Raw genomic sequence first — 12,467 nt, 5'->3', positions numbered from 1 at the left:
AGTGCTTACTGCTACCAAGTTCTAACTCTTAAAAGAACACAAGACAGTGACTTGTTTTACAGATTTTTTTTGAAAAGAGGTCTTTACTTGGCATCCAAGAATAAGACTTTTTTCTAGTGTTTCAGATTTTCAGAAAAATAAAACCTTCCTCCTAAGAAGTTATGATCAGCAAAAGATCGCTGAATGCAGCTGACTGAAAGATGGGCTTTTGAAAGCAAAGTGGAAATCTACATTCAACTAAAGGTAACTAGAATGCTAAATTTAATATTAGATTGTCATGGGATTCAGGTCCTTTCTTCCTAATTGCCTTGAAGAACTTTGTATATTATTCACTGTGGGTTTCAGAGCAGACCTAGATCTTCGAGCACTTGAGAATGGGGGCTCTAGTAAAGGTGAAGCTGCAGTGATGGACTGGGTTTGAGAACATGGTGGCGGGATAATGAATAAGAATTTGATGCTCCCGTGGCTTGCCACAGGATATCCTAACAGTTTTAAAAAAAATAAAATAAATAAAGTGAAGGGAAAGAGCAAAAGGAAGTGAAAGGTATATAGAGCATTAGAAAAAAAGAAAGCTAAATAGGAAAAAGGTAACATTATTTATTGTAGAGCAAAAGCAAGGGTAATTAAAATTCATTAATATCAATTATTTAAATTTAAACTTTTCAAAGCTGATTTAGGGCACAGCATATAACATAGGCCTTATTTTAATTTATATATTACATTTTGTCAAAAGCTCTTGAATTAAATAAGTAACTTATTCCTAATCATATTGCTTATTATTATATCAATAAATGTCAATGTCAGGTATTAAGGGAGAATTTATAATAATTGCAAACATAGATATTTCTTCAGCTCAGTGTTTCACTTTTGTATTTAACAGGTAGACCAATTTGCTACTAAACTTGTTTCTCCCACCTGGGTTGTAAAAAAGACACATCCACTGGGAAGCATTTTGACTAAGCAGAGAGATGCCAAGACACAATTTCAGTGGGACCCACACTTACTCAGGTAAATTGAGTTGATTCATGTGCTATGTTTGCTAAATTATAAAATATTATTAAGTCATTCTGCTTAAGATTGTTAGATTTTATACTAAGTCACATTGAAAATAATTAAAATATATACTAATCACTAATCTCTATGAGTTTAAAGTTGTGTAGTGTTCTAAGACATTAGCATCCTCATTTATGCTGAGAGCATACATAATATGGAGAAACACAGGTAACTGATATTGTAAAGCCAACTGCCTACATCTTAATGATTACATTATTTTCTTAGCATTTTATTTAGTAATAGGCTAATGACATTCTTTTAAAGAGTTCATTCTTGAGCTTAGCTCTGTATCTTCAATAAAAAAATTCCTTTAGATCCTTTTCTAAAAATTATAAAAGGACCTGTCTTTTATTATAAATGCTGAAATAATTTTTGTTTTATCCAACATTTTATTGTGAACATTTTCAGACAGAGAGAAAATTTGGAGGGAAAAAAAAATAAACATTCATATCACTTACATACCTACTATCTAGATTCAACAACTATTAATATTTTTTTAAATATATTTTATTGATTTTTTTACAGAGAGGAAGGGAGAGAGATAGAGAGCTAGAAACGTCGATGAGAGAGAAACATCGACCAGCTGCCTCCTGCACACCCCCTACCTGGGGATGTGCCCGCAACCAATGTACATGCCCTTGACTGGAATCGAACCTGGGACCTTTCAGTCTGCAGGCTGACGCTCTACCGCTGAGCCAAACTGGCTTCGGCAACTATTAATATTTTGCCCTGTTTATTTGTGTGCATGTTGAGAAAGAGGTGTGTGTGTGTGTGTGTGTGTGTGTGTGTGTGTGTGTATGTGTCTGCTGAATCCATTTCAAAATAAGTTGCACACTTCATAAAACTCTTTCCTAAATATTTCAGCTGTCTCTCCTAAGAACGGGGCATTCTACTGTATAATCACAGTATCATTAACACACCCAAGAAAATCAACAATGCTTCTATAATATAATAATGTCTAAAACTCCAAGTATATACACATGTCATCATTTCCCCTAAGTATATTTTATGTAATATATTGTAGAGCTGATTTCTGATGTCTCTTTAGTCTCTTTCAAGTTACCAATGCTCTCTGCACCCATCAACACACAAATTTCCTTTTCTTTGGTACTAAACTTTTAAAGTGTCCAGGCCAGTTGTTTTGTATAATATTCTACATTCCTAATGTGTTTGATTATTTCTTCATAGTGTCATTTAACTTGTTCATCTCTCCTGTGTATTTCTTATGGATTTTAACTTCAGTCCTCTAGATCCATCTTAAACATTTGACCTGACTTGCAGATGCTTATGTTGGCTTTTTACCATTGCATATATAAAAGACTTGGCCTTATCCAATAAAAGAAAGTCTTTCTATTGTAATTCTAGGAAATGTAAGTGCCATTAAGTAAGACCTCTCTCCTGTATTTTATGACTTCTTAGCAAAATATGGAGGACACATTTATCAATTGACTCATGCCACTCATATTCAATCTCTTTGCATTCTTGTAAGTAATCCAAACATTTTTATTTAGAGTAGGGTAGGTACACTATACTAAAAATATAATTTTTCTGTCAGTGTGCCATTGATTTTCCCCTTAGCATTATCTTATGATTTTTAATTAAATATGCTCTTCAGTACTAATAGGTAAAGTCTTAGAACTTATAGACGGCTGGTTTTCTGCTTCTAAAATAATATGAAATTTATAAAAATGGCCAGATTTTTATTGCACCAACTAAGTGTGAGGGAAATCTGTATGTTACTTCTAAAATGTATAATGAGTAGCATGAACTAAGACAATCTGTAAAGAACTGTGGAACTGGTAATTAACCCACACTATAAATATTAGTAAGACTGGTGTCCAGGTGAGGGGCAATGGGGGGATATGGACACATATTTATACCTTAATCAATAAAAAAATTTTTTTTGAAAAAAAAAACTGATGTCCAAATATTTCAGAGAAACTGCACAATAAACTAATTACAAATATATTATAATTGATAAGTTAGTTCTTTAAACTCTTTTTAAAATAGGATGCAAACTCAATATTTATTTAGGATCGATTTGATTATTTTTACACAATATTTATTTTAGGACAACATTTTAGTCTTTTCAAAATTTACCTTTTAACTTGATACTTGGGGAAAATGAGCCTTACATATGTGTTTCTGGCCCAGAAAGTCATAAATTCAATTACAAAAAGAAACAGTAAAATGTATAATCGGAGTTACTATACAACATGCCTCTGAGAATCATTTATAGTATAGAATAAGATTAAAACCAGAAAAGGAGATTTTTAAAGTTCATTTAATTAGTCATTTAAATTGAGAATTGAAGAGAGAGCTGGTAAACTCTTGAGGTACATTATCTGGTAGAGGAGGCCAGGGTTCTGAAAATCAATTTTTTAAAAGTTAATTTCCTAGAAATTAATTTTAGCTGATATCCTTCTTAAATATATTTGCCCACTGGGAAGAAATTATTCTTTTATATTTTCAATTAATTAATTCAACAGATATTTATTGAGTGCTTACTATGTTCAGACATGTTCTGTGTGTTGTACTCATATCAGGGAGCTTCAATAATAAAAAGTCACTGCTCTCATCATTTAGGGGACATGAACAATAAACGCATAAAATAGCATCAGGTAGTGACAGTCCCATCCACATACAAAGTCCCATCCACACCTCCTCTTCTTTTTTACCTCCGACTGGATATCAGTAGTCTAGATCTTGTTTCCAGCCCCTGAAGAGCAGCCAGGAAAGGGAATGACTCTGGTAAAGTCATGTGTGAATCCATGTCCCTACCTTGGATGAGTGATGGGAGTGCTATTTTAAACAGACACATCCAGTAAAGTATATGACAAAATGACATTTGAACCAAGACCAGAATAAAATCGGAGCATGAGCCATAAAAGTATCTGGGGAAAGAATAGTTCAGGCTGAAGACAGAGCAGATACAAAACACCTAAAGATAAATTCCTTAATTAATACTTAGTAAAAGGACTACAGTAGAATGGTCATTAGAATACTAGATTGCCTATGTCATCACTTGTTAAACGTTAAATATTCCTCACAATGTTCTTATGAATACATGCATTTAATATTTTCAAGAAGAATATTTCTTAAAATACACTTTTGATAATTTCAGCAAATTGATTATTAGATAAATAAAGCCTTTGCTAAATTATTATATAGGAGACTGGCTTGCAATTAATTAACTTTTGGTCAATTTACCTAAAGTTATACCTGCTATAGAATAGCTATTTAATAAATGTTTATTGAAAGAATGATAAGAAAAAGGCTGTATATGAATATCAAGAGTTATACTGAATACTAGAGGCCCAGTGCATGAAATTCATGCATGGGTAGAATCCCTAGGCCTGGATAGCTATCAGGGCTGATTCGGGTCTTCCAGCTGCCAATTGGGGCCTTCCTTCATTCTGCACTGCCCCATGGTGGTCAGCGCACATCATAGCGAGCAATTGAACTCCTGGCTTTTATATACAATATATAGACTAGAGGCCCAATGTACGAAATTTGTGCACGCTACGGGGGCTCCCTCAGTCCGGCCTGCACCCTCTCTTAGTCTGGGAGCCCTCAGGGGATGTCTGACCGATGGCTTAGGCCCACTCCCCCCAACATCCTTAGCGCTGCTGTAGAGGGGGAAAGGCTCCTGCCACCACTGCTGTTCTTTCCAGCCGTGAGTCTGGCTCAGAGTTTCTGGCTGGGTGGTGCTCCCCCTGTGGGAGCACACTGACCACCAGGGGGCAGCTCCTGTGTTAAGCATCAGCCCTCTGGTGGTCAGTGCGTGTCATAGTGATGGGTCATTCCCCATAGTGTTCAGTCGATTTGCATATTAGCCTTTCACTATATAGGTTTATATGTAAAAGCTGTAACATACTAGAACCTAATTTGGGCTTGGAACTAATACCACCCTCTGGTATTAGACCCCATCAGAAAGTCTTATGTAAGCCTTTGAACTACAGGCACATAAAAACTGTAATTGACCCAGTCTATCTCCTAGGATTTTCCTTTCTTTCTTCAAAGAAGACCCTGGAACTCAGCCTTCTTTCTTCTCTAGTTGAGTTGCTTTCTAGCCCTTGGAATTTTGTTCCCCACATTACCACATAATCTCCCTAATTTCTCATTTTCTTCTTCACTGAATTAAGCAATAGGCTCTTTTAGTTTTAAGAATATTATTCCTGATCTCTGAGGAGAAATAGGATAATGAAGCAGATAATATGGCAGAAGTTAGAAAGGTTATAGAACCCTTACATGATTACCAAACTACCTGATCCCTTCCCCAAGTAAGATGCTCAATGGAAACCTGAGGACCAGACTTTTGTTTGTGACCTTTTCTCTCTCCTCTAAATTATTCTAATGAGTTTTGTCTCTTTAGGATTTGCTAAAAATCCAAGTCATTATTAAAACTGGTTATTTAGACATACTGATATTGATTCCAGTTTGTGGTACCTCCGGAAAATGATCTCCCACCTTCTCCCCTCTTCATACCTTCCCTGAGAAGTCATAAGTGATCTACACGTATGTGTGTGTGTGTGTGTGTGTGTGTGTGTGCGCGTGCACGCGCCAGCACAGCCAAGGGTACAGCAAGCCTGAGAGAGGGCGGCAAAGGATTAAAGAAAAGATAAAGAGAAGAAACTGGGTCTTGGTGGATCTCCTGGGCTCAGGCCACAGAGAAAGATCCAGATGCAAGCGGAGCCTTTATTTTATAGCCAGAGGTAAACAAGGTAGTTGTCACCATAGTTACAATGTTCTTGTGAGTTTCACCTGTTTTGGCAGCACTTGCTGCACCTCCCTCAGCCCATTAGCTACCCAGGAAGGATCTAGGGAGCACCATCAGGTCAGGCTTAATTATGCTAAGAGGGCTCTGCCCTCTAAGCCAGGACTTGTTTGTGGCTTTGCCAACAGGTCAGTCCGAGGCTTAGCCCTATAGCTGCTACCGACATGTGTGGTATCCATCAAGACTGCAGTGCTCCTGGTAAGGTCATAGAAGATCCATGGTCCCTTTCCTGGTGACTCCAACAGTTTGCTTGATTGGTCCTGCAGAATAAGAAGATCGTCTTTCAAAATGATTATTATCTATTTGTTGTTCAGTCTGGACATGTGATCTATTCAGTCTTCCACTGATAGTATGAATAAGGCTGGTAAAGTCTGAACTACAGGGAAACTATGATTGGATGGCTAGTAATATAGGTAGGCATCAGAAGTGAGAATTTAAGATTTCCAGAAAATAGCCGAAACCGGTTTGGCTCAATGGATAGAGCGTCGGCTTGGGGACTGAGAGGTCCCGGGTTCGATTCCGGTCAAGGGCATGTATTATACCTTGGTTGCGGGCATATCCTTGGTAGGGGGTGTGCAAGAGGCAGCTGATCGATGACTCTCTCTCATCGATGTTTCTAGCTCTCTATCTCTCTCCCTTCCTCTCTGTACAAAAATCAATAAAAATATATTTTTAAAGATTTCCAGAAAATAGAAGGGTTTAAGAAGGAATAGCACACCCCTGCTCTCTATCCTCTGCTGAGACATTCCCCTAATATCAATTTGGACTGAAAACAGGGATCATTTTCCTGTTATAAAGATGGTGTGGGGGATGGGAGGGAAAGGGAGGGTACCTTCCTGGAATATAGAATGGCAGGTGTTGGAAATATGACTTGCAGACTATTACACTTATCCCTGGTTTTGAAGTTCACTAAACTCTTTCCCTCTAGCCCCAATTTTATATGCAATCAAGGTAGAACAATCGATCTTTTCTTGACCCAAATTGGCAATTTGTAGCCTCTAAGACCTCAATAATGATATCACCCTTTTAATGGATCCTTGGCCTTACCCTTCCCCTCCCCCGATGAAGAACTGATTCTCTGTGGCACAGACTTTATACTGAGCACGACATGTAAGTACCAGGAGGCCAGTGTTCAAGGGCAAAGCCTCAGGGCATGAGAGGGCAGCAGAAGAGATGGTGAGGTGAAGTGCAAGAGCAAGGCTGAGCACTATTGCCTGGAAGGCTCTTGTTACCAAGAATGTTGTCGCTCACGGACTTCTGTAATTAAAGAGCAAAGTGTGCAAGAGAAAGGCAAGATAAAAATCTGCTGTGAAAACTGGGGCTCAGCGTCAGAGCATGACGTCACTGGGCATCCTTGCCGTTAGAGTACCTAAGTGTTGAGTCACAGAAATTTAATTCCTCTTATTAACATCTGGTTTGGTTTTACGGACTCAGGTAAGAGTGAACCTGCTTTTGGAGCCAGGGTTTCAGCCAGGCAAATCTTCAGAAAATCCTCAAACATCAGGCAAGAATAAGGTGACCAGATTTTAACATTAGTAAAGAGGGACACCACTGACGGGGGCGGGGGGAGGTTCTTGATTAAAAATTTGGTCTATATGGAGCAACAAAAATTTTCATAGAACACAAAAATAGTATTGTAATATATTTTTTTAAATTTCAACATAAGTACAATTTACAAATATAATAAATAAAAATTTATGTATAGTATTATTTTATTCTGTGGCATATTTCTCACTTGAGTGAATTTTTTAAAATAGATTGATGTCATTTTTTAAAAGGTCATGAAATTTTTCACAAGAATTTGTTAAATTATATTTCACACATAAAATGGCTTTCAAAGTCTCAACACTTAAGTGTGATTTTTCTGATGTCCACACTTTATTTACCGTAGAAAAAACACGTTCAGTTGCAACATTGTGGTAAGGACAGCACGTATTCCACAATTCTAACAACTGATCAACAATGTGAACTTTGATAAGCAGTTCTCCATAATCAGTTCTCAACAATTATTTGTTATTATTAAAGTTTAACGTTATAAAATTCACAAAAATAATATAAAACTCATATCCTGGCTAAATAGCCACATGGCCGCCAAAAACCGTATATTCCCTTCCCATTCTCCCGCCGTTCCCTAGCTTGTTGTGCATTCTTTAAAAAAAAAAAAAAATTGGGACTTTTTAAAAACGCCCCGGGATGCGGGACAAATTGTTAAAAATCGGGGCTGTCCCGCCAAAAGCGGGACATCTGGTCACCTTAGACAAGAAGGATGTGGACAAAAATATCTAAATACCATAGATCAGTTCCAGGGAATTAGATAATGGGGATCAGGGACTTAAGGGTTATTCTTGGCAAAAGAGTCTTTCCATGAAGGAACTGGACAAGAAGAAAAAAAATAATCCAGTAACATTCACATTCACTGAGTGACGAGAGAAGGCAGGAGAACTGAACTGAACTTTTTCTATTCTGTTGCATGCTAAATTTTAGAACTGAGTATAAAGACAGTGAGACCAAGTCTCCAGGGCAGGATAACCTGGCTACTTCAAATTAGATCCCTACGACCTTGAGTGTTTGCCTCCACCTGCTATTATTACCATGCCATCCCAAGGACCTGCCTTCTTCCTGATCCTGGCACTTAGGACTCTGCATCAGCTCTTTAATTGTCTACCTCAATGCAATGACCTGATGCAGCCACTGCTAGTCTCCTGGCTTGTCTGATATCAGCCTAGCCCATGGCTGGGTTTTTATACCCACAGTACAAAAATTTGTTGGACTTATGAACTTAAAGCCATAAAATAAGGACCGTAATGACTTAGAGTGGAAACAGGAACAGAAATTTAATGTGAAGCTGAAATAGCAACAAGAAACCAAGAACACACAGAGCTTAATTTTAGACAGCAGTGGTTTTCCCAGACTCATTGTCACTGTTTCTTGGAGGTAACTCCAATTTGCTAAGTACTTTATTATTCAATAAAATGGAAGCATGAGGAAATCAGAACCCTAGTTGTGTCTCTAAAATATTGCCACAAATCAAATGGACCTGACAGCTTACGTCAGCAGGGAACATCAGCAATGACCCCTCTATCCTTGCAATGTCATTCTCCCGCAGCAACAAACCTTCAGGGGAGTCCCACTGCCCTGCAGGAGTGGGAACCTTTAGCCCTGCCTTTAAGGTCCTATGAGAACTCTCACTAATTCCCTTCATGCACCAAATACTCCAGCAAAACTTAATCACTGTTTTTTCCACATTTGACATGCACCATTTTTATTTTCTGACTTTTCTCAGTTTACTTTCTATTGAATAATTTTCACTTTACTTCCACATCCAAATATAACTATTTTTCAATGCCAGCTAACAATGCCATCTTTTCCAGAATGCTTTTCTCCTGATTATGCTTATCTCCAATTATACCTGCCTCTCACCTATTTCATTCAATGTTTTTTTAACTCCAGAGTAAAGTATGCCTTGCCATCTTCCTATATTATACTGCACATTCATCAGGTGTAGAGATGATATTTTATTATTTTTGATTGATTGCAGAGCTGAATTAATTATATTTCTTAGTTCATATTATCCAATCATTATGGTTAACGAAAATCACCTAGTTTAGATATTTGTTCCTTTTTTCCTCATTCCCCATTCCCATTCCCCTCCCTCTCCATAGGCAGCTACTTAAATTTTATATACACTGAGTGGCCAGACTATGATGATCTCTGAACGCATAATAATCTGACCACTCAGTATATATATTAGAGGCCATAAATTCATGCCTGAGTGGGGTCCAGGGGAGGGTCATAGACATGGGCGGTTGGCTGGCCTGCCTGCTGGTCAAACTCCTGGTCGAAAGTACAGTTTGCATATTATCCTTTTATTATATAGGATATACACTGAGTGGCCAGATTATGCATTCAGAGATCATAGTAATCTGGCCACTCAGTGTATAACAGAAATGCATATGTAATCATGTAAAAGATGGGGTTCTATATTTTAGTAGACTTTGTTCTACTTTTTTTTTTTTTAACAGAGCGCTGAGTTTTCAAGATCTATTCATGTTGCTTTATGGTGTGTTATTACTTCAAGCTGCCAATACCCTTTATTTATTCATTCTCCAATGACAAACACAAAGATTTCCTTTAATACCCATCAGCACAAACAGAGCTTCAGTGATTACTGTGCGTGAACATTTCTGTAGGTTATATATATATACCCAGGAAAGGGCTGGCAGGTTTGGAGGGTAGATGTATAATATATTCAGTAGCACTAAGCACTGAATTTTACTAGCTATGCCAGTTTACTCTTACCAGCAGTACACATCAGTTCCTGTTCTCCTACATCCTTGCAAATACTTGACCTTAACTGATTTCCTAACACGTTAATCTAATAGATGGCTAGTTGTAATTCATTAAATTGTTTAAATTATTTTCATCTGAGTTTTAATGCATTTGAATATTCTTCATATATTCTTTAGCCATTTAGGCTTCCACTTACATAATTTGCCTGTATAAAGTCTGTGCATTTTCCAAGTACTTTTTTCTGACTTTTTGTTATTGATTGCAGAGATTTCCTTGTGCATTTTAAAATTAGCATATAGGTTTAAAAAATTTTTATTTCAGAGAGGAAGGGAGAGGGAGGGATAGAATTAGCAATGATGAGAGAATCATTGATTAGCTGCCTCCTGCACACCCCTACTGGGGGTTGAGCCGCAACCTGGGCATGACCGGAATTGAACCAGAATTGAATCCAGGAACACAGGTTGACACTCTCTCCACTGGGCCAAACCAGCTAGCGCAAATTTTAGCATGTAAGTTTGAATTTGTCTACAGTAGCCTTCATTGAACAATTTTGATAAAATTGAATCATCAATTTTTTACCTTCTCATGTGTGCTTTTTATATCTTGTTTATGACGTATTTCACTACAACACTAAAATATAGAATCATAAAAGTTAACCCATATTTTCTTTGTAAGATTTATAGTTTTACCACTCATATGTAGGTCTTCAGTTCATATGAGATATACCTCTATCTATACACACACATACACACACACACACATGCATATGTCACATATGTATGTGTGTGTATGGTATAAGATATGAATCTGTTTTACTTTTCTCAAAATGGCAAGCTAATTTTCCCATTAGAATATAGTAAATAGTTTGTAATTTTCTTAGGCTTCCATCTAAGATCTCGCTTCTGTTCCATTTCTTCTTTTTTTTTTTTTTTTTTTTTTTTTTTTCCTGTTTTTGCATCAGTACCACAGTTTTTTATTCCTATAGCATTACTGTATATCCTAAGTTTTGGTAGTGCAAATTCCCCTCTTTTAGTCTTGTTTTTCAAAGTTGATTTAGCTATTTGTAGATCTTTATTATTTTATATACATTTAAAAATAAATGTTTGAAGTACTCAAAAACTCCTAGTTATAATTCTGATGCCATCTCATAGAGTTTATGCATACTTTGAGGAGAGAGGCATTGATATTTTTAGAATGTTACCTTATCCACGAGGGTAAACTTTATTTAGAACTTTATGTCCTGTAATGGGCTTTTTAAAAATTTGCAGAGAGGTCTTGCATATTATTTTTAAAGTTAATTACTGGGCACTCCATAGTGGCTCCTCTGCTCTGTATAATTGCTTATTTCCTGATATGTTTCTAGATTGTCATCACTAGTACAAAGATTTGCAATTGACTTTTAAAAATTGATCATGTACCACCCTAGCTGTTTTGGCTTAGTGGATAAAGCGTTGACCTATGGACTTAAGGATCCCGGGTTTGATTCTGGTCAAAGGCACACGCCCGGGTTGTGGGATCAATCCCCAGTGGGAGGCGTACAGAAGGCAGCCGATTGATGATTCTCTGTCATCATTTATATTTCTATCTCTCTTTCTCTTTCCCTTCCTCTCTGAAATCAATAAAAATATGGGGGGGAAATGATCTTATATCCAGTCTTTGCTGAATTTCCTGACTTATCTTCTTGACCTGTTACTGTGTGTGTTATATATTTCTGTGTGTGTGTGTGTTTTTTTTTTAAATACAATATATTTTTATTGGTTTCAGAGAAGAAGGGAGAGGGAGAGACAAAAACATCAATGATGAAAGAGAATCATTTATTGGCTGCTTCCTGTACGCGCCCTACTGAGGATGGAGCTCAAAACCTGGGCATGTGCCCTTGACTAGAATCAAACCCAGGACCCTTCAGTCTTCATTACATTAAGGCAGTTTTCTTTGATACGTAGCTTGTTGAGTGTTCTTATCACAAAAAAAGTATTGAATTCTATCAAATGCCTTTCTGTATCAAGATGATCATTTTTTCTTTTCTTTATGTTCATGTGATGCTATTTGCATGATTTTTGTATATTGTATCATTCTTGCATTCCAGGAATAAATCCCACTTAGTCATGGTGTATAACTCTTTTAACATGCTGTTGAATTTGGTTTGCTAATATTTTGTTGAGAATTTCTGCATGAATATTTATAAGTTATATTGGTTGGTAGTTTTCTTTGTTTAGCTTTGGTATCAGGATAAAGCTGGTCTCATAAGTTAAAAAAAATGTTGCTCTTTAATTTTTTTTTTTTTTTGGAAGAGTTTGAGAAAGACTGTTGTTAATTCTTTTTTAAATATTTGATAGAATTCACCAGT

Source organism: Pipistrellus kuhlii, unplaced genomic scaffold, assembly GCF_014108245.1.
Source record: "Pipistrellus kuhlii isolate mPipKuh1 unplaced genomic scaffold, mPipKuh1.p scaffold_m20_p_36, whole genome shotgun sequence".
In the NCBI taxonomy this organism is placed as follows: Eukaryota; Metazoa; Chordata; class Mammalia; order Chiroptera; family Vespertilionidae; genus Pipistrellus; species Pipistrellus kuhlii.
Note: the sequence above shows the minus strand (reverse complement) of the source record.